Source organism: Herpailurus yagouaroundi, unplaced genomic scaffold, assembly GCF_014898765.1.
Source record: "Herpailurus yagouaroundi ecotype Mexico unplaced genomic scaffold, PumYag 28, whole genome shotgun sequence".
In the NCBI taxonomy this organism is placed as follows: Eukaryota; Metazoa; Chordata; class Mammalia; order Carnivora; family Felidae; genus Herpailurus; species Herpailurus yagouaroundi.
In genome coordinates, this window is record NW_024412376.1 from 96,541,737 (window position 1) to 96,548,271 (window position 6,535).

At 39.7% G+C, this 6,535-nt stretch overlaps 1 pseudogene; it reads right to left on the minus strand.

The window, feature by feature from the left end:
• Positions 1–2,181: 2,181 nt before the first annotated feature.
• Positions 2,182–2,837, minus strand: LOC121029830 (40S ribosomal protein S6-like; annotated as a pseudogene).
• Positions 2,838–6,535: the final 3,698 nt, after the last annotated feature.

Below are 6,535 nucleotides of genomic sequence, written 5' to 3' on the forward strand. Positions count from 1 at the left end.
TATATGTGTATATATATGTATATACATGTGTAAACATATATATATATACATATATACACACACACATACCACATCCCCTTAAAAATTGTTTTTTCTTTAAAATTTTTTATTTATACCACATCCTCTTTATCCATTCATCTATCGATGGACACTTAGGTTGTTCTGTATGTTGGATATTGTAAGTAATGCTGCAATAAACATAGCAGTTCATATGTCTTTTTGAATTAGTGTTTTCATTTTCTTTGGCTAAATATCCAGAAGTGGAATTGCTGGATCATATGGTAGTTCTATTTTTAATTTTTTGAAAAACCTCCACACTTTTCCACAGTGGCTGTACCAATTTGCATTCCCACCAAGGAGTTCCCTTTTCTCTACTTTGTTGCCAACATTTGTTATTTCTTGTCATCCCCCCCCCCATCTTTTTGATACTAGCCATTCTGACAGGTGTAAGGTGATATCTTATTGAGATTTTGATTTGCATTTCCCTGATGATGAGTGATGCTGAACATCTTTTAGTGTGTCTGTTAGCCATCTGGAGGTCTTCTTTGGAAAAGTGACAGGGCCTCTATTCATTTTCTTTCTTTCTTTCTCTCTTCTTCTTCTTCTTTTTTGAGAGGGAGAGAGAGAGAGAGGGAGGGAGAGAGAGAGCACAATGAGCAAGGGGCAGAGAAAGAGGGAGAAGCAGGGCTCACCCAAAGCAGGGCTCAAGCTCACCTGAGGTGGGACCCAAACTCATGAACTGTGAGATCATGACTTGAACTGAAGTCAGATGCTTTAACTGACTGAGCCACCCAGGCACCCAGCTCTGTTCATTTTTTAATTGGATTGTTTTTCTGATATTGAGTTATATGAGTTCTTTATATATTTTGAATGTTAACCCCTTATGGGATACACATAATTTACAAATATCTTCTCCCATTCAGCAGATCACCGTTTTGTTTTGTTGATGGTTTTCTTTGCTGTGCAAAAGTTTTTTAGTTTGATGTAGTCCCAATAGTTTAGTTTTGCTTTTGCTGTCTTTGCCTTGAGAGACAGATCCAAAAAAAAAATTGCCAAAAGCAATGTCATAGAGCTTACCTCCTCTGTTTTCTTCTAGGAATTTTATGGTTTCTGGTCTTACATTTAAGTCTTACACCCATTTTGAGTTTATTTTTGTATATAGTGTTAAAAAAGCAGTCCAGTTTCATTCATTTGCATATAGCTGTTAAAAACTCTCTAAGCTTTTCTTACACATGGCAGGGGTGAGGGACAAATTTCAGACTACGGGGGCTAATCACAGAGCTTTGCATACAGAAAATGTTCAATAGATATGTGTTAAATTGCCTTGAATCTAACTGAATTAAAGCTTAAGATGAACTATGAATGAACCACTGAGATAAATAAAATTAAAAAGATTATATAGATATTATAAGCCTGGGATATAAATCTTCAAAAAAAAAAAAAGAAATTTTAGGACAAGATTTCTATCCAATATGAACTTTCATGAATTCTTTTTTTACTTATTTATTTTTTTAAGTAATCTGCATGCCCAACATGGGGTTTGAACTCATGACCCCAAGATCAAGAGTCACATGCTCTACCTATTGAACCAACCAGGGGCACAGTTGGTTAAGTGCTCGACTCTTGATTATGGCTCAGGTCATAATCTCATGGTTTGTGAGATTGAGCCCTATGTTGGGCTCTACAGTGGCAGTGCAGGGCCTGCTTGGGATTCTCTCTCTGCCTTTCTCTCTGCCACTCCAATACTTGTGGTCTCTCTTTCTCTCTCTTTCAAAATAAATAAAAATAAATCTTAAAAAAATATTGTGGGGTGCTATAGGTTTCATAAATGGTACAAAAGTTTAGAAGCTTTATATTTGTAAAAGATCTCCAGCCTAGTTTATTTTTTATTCCTAGTTAGACCTTTTTTATCAAAGCATGCCACCTCTCCATCTGGTCTGTGTCTCCTCAGGAAAAGAGCTCAACTGCTATGACTTATTACGTATTTCAAAAGTCGATAAAATGTGACTCATTTTAACAAATATTTAATGAATGACTGGAGACCTCATCTTCTTTTTTCTTTCTTCTTCTTTTTTGATGTCTGATCTTATTTATTTGTTACTCGTAGATAATCTCATATTTGACCGGACTCAGAAGTAGAAGCTCTCAGAGAAGACAGCCTCTGTCTCTTGACGATCTGTTCTCGGCATTTTCCTTTGGCCTCCTTCATTCTCTTGGCCAAAAGTTTATCATATTTTGCAGCCTCTTGCTTATTTTTCATAGTACACTGTTTCTTCGAAGCAATACGCTATCGTTTTTGTGTTGGAGGACACATGGAATAAGATGTTGAACCCTGGGTGCTCTGGTTCTTGGTTTCTTACCTTCTTTTAGGGTCTTTCTCACAACACATGAGTGGCCATCATCTTCTTTAGAGAGACTGAAAAGTTTGCGGATTCTGCTAGCTCTTTTGGGCCCCAGGTGACGAGGCACACTAATACTAGCGAGTCCAGGAGTATCCTTCTCCCCTTTTTTCACAATAACCAAGTTGAGAACACTGAGATTGGCGTCCACAATGCAACCCCGATCAAATTTGCACTTTCTTTCCCCAGTCTTCCTTTGTCGGTAGTAGGAATGCCCCTTACTCAGCAGCAGGCGGACACGGCCATGGGTCAAGATGCCCTGCTTCATGGGGAAGCCCTGTGTGTCATTGCCACCACTGGTTCGGACCATGTAACCCTTCCACTCTTCACCAAGAGCATCAGCAGCTTCTATGGCCATTCCCTTTGAAGTTTGCATTTATCATCCACGTCAATGAGTTTCTGGCAGCCAGTAGCTGGGAAAGAGATGTTCGGCTTCATCCTGAAGCAGCCTACCGCCTCTGAGGCACCACAAAAAGAACCTCTTCTTAATTTCCTAATTGCTCCTACTTTCCTAATTATTCTTAAAGTGACTTATTGTAAAATAGCATGGTTGAAACTAGTACTTTACAGGGTGACATTGTAACACTCCAAAGCCCTCATATATTAAGATGTGTAAAGAAACGCCTTTCTTCCTATTCTTACAACTAATGCTTTATGCTTGCACGGTGGAGGAATTCAAATGTAGTTGTCACGGGATAGCCACCCTGATATGTACTGCTCCGTGACAGATGCAGGTTCACAGTGCCTGCCTGAGAGGCAGCCAGGGATCCCTACTGCTCCAGATTTTGTCCTGGGGAGAATCCTAGGCTGTAAATCACATACTATAGTCTTGGATTAGGGTAATACATTCTTACCTGCTTTGCCTCCTAAACAACAGGAGTTCATCAACTGAGCACCTAGGAAATTTTAACTTATACCTCTAAAGAGGGCAGGGGAGTCTGGACTCTAGCTGTGGCTATTATTTTCTGTTCTGGTCAGGCACTAATGTGTTTAAGGTACAGAAGCCTACTCTGTCAAATAAAATGGGTGGGTAGTCAATGTTATGGTAAGGATGCAATGGAAATTTCATGGACTGAGGAATATATAGTTAAGTCAGAGAACTCAGAGAAGGTAGGTCAAGAGTGAAACTGACCTGGGTTAAATTAGGTTCTGTAATTTACTAGTTGTGTAATTGTAAGCAAGTCATTTAGTAGCCCTATAAACCTTTTTTTCCCCTTAACTGTTCTAGGAAAACTATTACCCTTTTCTCCACTAAACTGCGAGGCTCAGATGACATGGAGAAGAATGACTGCTGGCATGGAGGAGGTGTCCAAGAATATTCTGTTAGTATATATATGATGAGAAATTAACAGAGTATTTAAACAGGGAAGTACAAAAATATTTACAAGTATATACCTAAAACATTGTCTTAATTACAATCCGGGGAGAATGTACAGTATGATAGGAAGAAAAATATCAGAATTGCATAGTCTTGAGTCCTGTGACCTTGGAAAAGTTATTCACACGTGAGGTACCTCAGTTTTTACTTCCCTAATATCCCTAAACTCACACCACTAAATTGATAATAGCATCTCTTCTTGTGATGATTAAATGAATCAATGTATATGAAGTACCATGAACAGTGCCCAAAGTGTAGTAAACATCACACTAGTATTGTTTTTTTGTTACCTGTTATTATTATCAGGTCTCTTTGTATTCATCTTCGTGCCTTAGTTTTAACGGTAGGTGGCAGCAATGTTCTCTTAACCAATTCAAATGAAACCTGCCAACTTTCTGGAATAGAGATCAGTGAAGGCTTACCCAATAGGCAGATGTGTGCAGGGCAGTGGAAAAGCAGTGGGAGAGAGATCATAGAGAAAAGAAAGGAAAGGAGAAGGACAGGAGAGAGAGAGAGTAGGCGGGTGGGAGACAGAAATGTTTATGGGAGTCAGTAATGTTTAGAGGTGATTTGATATTTCAAAAGAAAATACTAAAATTGTTATTATGGGGATAGGGTGATTTAGTGTTATTTTTGTTTTTAAATATACGTGGGAGAGGTGCCTGGGTGGCTCAGTTGGTTTAGTGTCTGGCTCTTGATTTCGACTCAGGTCATGATCTCATAGTTCATGAGATGGAGCCCTGCACTGGACTCTGCACTGACAGTGGGGAGTGTACTTGGGATTCTCTCTTTCCCTCTCTCCCTGATACCTTCCCCACACCCACTCTCTCTCTCAAAATAAATAAATGAAATTAAAAAAAATAGAGACATGGGAGACTGGTACTTACCATATTTTCTGTGTTGACAGTTTCTAAAGCTTTCAACTGGTCCTAGATGAGATTTAGCAAAATCAGCTGCCCAGAAAGAACCTGTAAAAGCATAATGTTTTATTGTTCATTTATTTTTTATTTTTATTTTTTATTTTAGAGAGAGAGAGAGAGAGCATGAGCAAGGGAGAGTAGGAGAGAGAGAGAGAGAGAGAGAGAGAGAGAGAGAGAGAGAGAATCCCAAGAAGGGACTTGCTCAGCACAGAGCCAATAGTGGGGCTTGATCCCACAACCCTGGGATCACAACCTGATCCCAAACCAAGAGCTGGATGTTCAACCAACTTAGCCATTAGGTGCCCCTTTACTGCTCATTTTTTATCAAACTATTAATCTCAACTAGAAAAATATGGCTATTTTCCTCTGTGTAAAATATTCCTTCTCCAATAAGACACTTAGTGTTATATTAGGTATCTGTTGCTCCATAACAAATACTCCAAAGTCTGATGGCTTAAAATGATAAGCATTTATTATCTTATATTTTCTGAGGGCCAGGAATCCTGGACTAGCTAGCTAGATGGTTCTGACCCAGGGTCTCCCGTGAAGCTTTAGTGAGACATCAGCTGAGGCTGCAGTCATCTGAAGGCTTGATGGAGCTTTGGAGGATGTGCTTCCAAGCTGGCTCACTCACATGGTTGGTGGAATGAGGCCTCAGAACCTCACCAGTTGTTGGCTAGAGGCCTTGATTCCTTTGCATCTGACTTTCTCCACAAGGTGGCTTGAGTGTTCCCTCACATGTTTCTGATCTCTTCTAGGGTTAGTGATCCAAGAGAGACCACAGAGGTCTTTTGTGACCTGGTCTCAGAAGTCATATTCTGGGTGCACCTGGTGGCTCAGTTGGTTAAGCATCCGACTTGGGCTCAGGTCATGATCTCACAACTTGTGGGTTCGAGCCCTGCACCGGGCTCTGTGCTGACATCTCAGAGCCTGGAGCCGGCTTCGGATTCTCTGTCTCCCTCTCTCTCTCTGCCCCTTCATCGCTTGTGCTCTCTCTCTCAAAAATAAATAAACATTAAAAAAATTTAAATAAAAAAGTCATATTCTGTAACTTCCACCATATTTGTTCAAAGTAAATCACTTAGAAAATAACTAAACATAATTCTCAGGAATTATGAAGGAAACGAATACAGGAAATGAAGTTCCCACATGGAGAAATCACAGGCTGTCTAGCCTTTTTCAGTGGGGCCCTGGAAACATCTCTCTGGATTATTGATTTCTTCTATTAAAAAGAGAACAGGCCATAGCTCCACGTGTCACTTCAATTCTAAAGTGGCCTATTTCTGCTCCATCTAAATGTGATTTCAGTTAACAACTTGGTCTCCACTCTTTCATCTCTAAAATGAAATGTTAGTGGCTTTCGAACTTTTTAGACCCACTGTGAGAACTACAATTTACACTGAAACTGCACACACACAAAAGCATGAGAAAGAGTACATATGGATAACAAAAATATAAGTTCCACAAAACAATACCTAGACTTACTTGCATAATGTACTCTCATTCCCCACACTCCACCCCATTCTATGTTAACTCATTTGAAAAAATCCAGGTAAAAATCTACTACATTGATTTCATAGTCCATTAATGGATTCACCATTCTTCGTGTTACATACTAACACTCACTCTCACCCATTGGGGTTCCTTTCCCAGAAATGTTAAAGAGCAAAGGAGTCCTCACTTTCCAGTTTCAAGAAGGCAAAAAGCTGGTTCAAGCCTACCACTATTCTAATTAGGCAGGAGCTAGTAACAGAGATAGCCTGTCCCGGTACTGTTGGGCCTGTAACTCGAGAGCTATGTCACCTCTCTTAGTTCATTCTTCCTCTCTACAATTGGAG